Raw genomic sequence first — 3,603 nt, 5'->3', positions numbered from 1 at the left:
TGTGGCTCGAGTTTACATCCTGATAGTCACGATAGGACTGCATGACAATGAAATTGTTTAAAAAAATATTTGATTTGGTCGGCTTTATAGCTGGGCTAAATTGATGGGCATTTTTGTTTGGAAACTACAGAGGAGTTCCTTTAATCCGGCATCCAACAATGTTGATAGTCTGGAATAATAATCTGGGGGATTAAAAACAAAGACATTTCATGTTACCATTAGATTTTGGTTTGCCTTCCTTGAAGTTCTTCACCCACACAGAACTGTTTTTATGAGTTTGTAGAGATGGCGAATTAAAGGGGTTGTCCCACCTGAACGGCGTATCGCAGCTGATAATCGCACAAGCACATTCACTCTAGAACGCAGTGCGATCTCGCCTCTAATTCTAGTCTATGATCATGCGATATTCCGCGTCCGCAAAGAGATTTTTGTGATGATCGCGAATCACAATAAAATTTTCCTACCCAGGGAGTTCAATGGAAATTGCATGAAACACAAGACTACCCCCTAAATCACAGGAAATTGTGTTTAAAATCATGTAAATAAAATCATAAAATAATTTGACACTTGCGATGTGTTCTATCATAAAATCACAAAATACATATCTAATGTGATGTGCTACGATCTCGAAAACACTATGGATGCCGCAATTGGCCCCCGTGATCATCTGATGTGTTGTCACTATTGACACATGAAGGGACACATGGATTGCAGGGGTTTAAAACACATTTCGGGCCTAAAAAAATTGCTGCATGAAAAAATTATATACTAAAAATAAATTTTCTAAATATTCTTTTCAGCCATACTATTTTAGTTTGTAAGGTATGTTTATGGGCTTGTCCACATGTAACGGAATTGCTGCGTATTTTACGTCCAGAACTGCGGACGGAAAATACGCAGCGGAATACAGTAGCTGCAGTGTGGGTGAGATTTAACAGCGGCACATTAAAAAAATGACAGTCGGCACAGAACATCATAAAACCCATTCAAATGAATGGGCAGATGTTTGCCGACGCTTTGGAGCCGTATTTTCGGACGTAATTCGAGGTTAAAACGCCCGAATTACATCCGTAAATAGGGTGTGTGAACCCAGCCTTATTGATGTTATATAATGAAAAGATTTTTTTACATTGTTGGTGCTTATAAACGACACGTTCAGACAGTTCATTATATACCAAAAATCCACAAACAACTCCAAAACAATGTTTAGTAAAGAGAAGTCACGTAACCATGAATATTGAATAGATATAGCTTATATGGTATCTCCATAACATTTCACTTATTATTTTTGGTCAAAACAAGGAGTGGTAGAATCATATTTCCTCCATATTAAAAATAAAATGCTAATATATATGTACCCCAAAATGGTGTCTAAACAACCTACAACTTGTACCGTTAACATAATGCCTAATACAGCTACCCCATTGTAGAAATAACTCTTGTAATGTGGAGGGGCAAAAATTACATTCATTCCCAACTCAGACATTTATGACATATCCACAGGAAGATCTACCACAAATGTCTGATAGATGCGGGTCCTCTCTCCAGAACGGGGGTCGCCCAGGCTGGGAGTCTATCCTCACCTGGTTCTGTAAGGCTGGGTTCACACGAGCATGTTCGGTCCATAACATACGGAACGTATTTCGGACGCATTTCCCGGACAGAACACACTGCAGGGAGCCGGGCTCCTACCATCATAGTTATGTACAACGCTAGGAGTCGCCCAATGACACACAAGCGTGGCCACCTGTCCATTCATTGTCTGGCTGGATGTGCGCAGCTCTCTCCATTCATTTCTGCGGAAACAGCCAAAGGTGACCCCCGTTCTGGAGATAGGTGTGGGTCTCAGAGCCATAAATGTCTAAGATGGGAATAACCCTTTAAAGATGATTTCCCATAATCGATATTTAGCTCGTATTCACAGGATAGGTGATAAATATCTGATTGGTGGGTGTCTGACCAAGGGACCCCCACCGATCCCAAGAACGGACTAACCTGGCTGTTTCTGTGCGCCCCATAAGATGGAGCAGTACAAGCATGCTTGACCACCAAGCACTATCTTAGCACCGTAGGAAATAAAGGTGAGTGGTGGCCGAGCATGCTTGTACCACTCCATTCATAAGGGGCGCACGTGGACGGCCAGGTAAGACCGTTCACCCACCGATCAGATATTTATCACTTTTCCTGGGGATATGTGATAAATATCGATTGTCGGAAGAGGTGCAACCGTTTCAGGGCTTTTTGACACAGTGCGATCAAGTCAGGGTTTCTTGCCACAAAATTGCAGCAAAACAGAAGCATTTTGTCTCAATTTTGCAGTATTTGTGGCAATAAACCACTATTGAATATACTTTCAGTCTGGGGCTCCACAGTGAATTACATGTGATATCTTGTGATTTCCTATGTGATTGTATTGCAAAATTGCTCTTTGCTATTTAATGCGATACCACATGGCAGAACATAGGATGCATAATAAGAACTGGCATTTAGGGAAGGAGTCTTCGATTTGAGGTAAAATTAAAATGAAGTTATTTATTCGCTGCGGAGCCCTGTAATTGCACTACATTCACGCTGTGGTCAGGTGTGCGGAGGAGCATGCCAAAATTCACATGGAATCCGACAGAAAAAAGCTGTGTGTTTCCGTAGAAAATCGGACACGGAGGTACAGTAGAGGCCCCATGTACCTCTATGGCAGCCCTATCAGGGCTTGTCCACACATAATGGAATTGCTTCAGAAATTACGTTGAAAGTAGCAAACTTTCCGCTGTGGCAAAATCGCAACATTTCCTGCATTTTTGACTGCAGAAAATGGTGCGTATTTTGCTGCGTTTTTCTCAATGCTGGGAGATGGTGACATCTCTGAAAAACACAGCAAGTCAGTACACTTTCCGCAGCAGGAATTGACATGTTGCGGTCCAAAAAATACGCACTGCAGGTCAATTTCTGCTTGGAATTTTTACGCAGCGATTTGTTAAATATCACCCGCTTTGCTGCTACTGTATTCTGCTGCGTATTTTCCGTTCACAATTCCGGACGGAAAATACGCAGCAATTCTGCTACGTGTGGACGAGCCCTTACAGTTTTGTCTAAAACTGAGCGGTAATATGGCGGTGTGCATGAGGCCTTAGGACAGGACTACACTGCTGCATGAAGTCACATGCTAATTGCAGTAAAACCATTGTCGTGGCGCAACTTTCCCTATAGGAGAAAACTATTGCAAAAATTCCAGGCCTGTTGGAAATTTTGCCGTAAACGTAAGGTTGTGGCTACTTTCTTCTCCATAGCGAACAATTGAAATTGCGATGTTATCGCAATTATCACTTGACTTCCTGTCACAATGCAGCCCGAGCCTTCGATACATTTACTATGCATGTTGCAGACAAATATTGCTCAAATTAATAACACCATTTAAATAGCCTCAAAACGTATTCCTAACAAACTATTGATAAATCTTCCCACTGACTTCACAAACCAAAAATAGCTTCAACCCGATTAGTTTTGTCATTCATTCTAACCATCAAAATGGCCGACATTACCTGAGCCTAGCGACATAACTATCGGACCAGACCATGGGCAGCGCGGGATGACGAACAAAAGGGGCGT

The sequence above is a fragment of the Rhinoderma darwinii genome, chromosome 10 (genome assembly GCF_050947455.1).
Source record: "Rhinoderma darwinii isolate aRhiDar2 chromosome 10, aRhiDar2.hap1, whole genome shotgun sequence".
Taxonomy (NCBI): Eukaryota; Metazoa; Chordata; class Amphibia; order Anura; family Rhinodermatidae; genus Rhinoderma; species Rhinoderma darwinii.
This window is presented reverse-complemented; position numbering follows the sequence as displayed.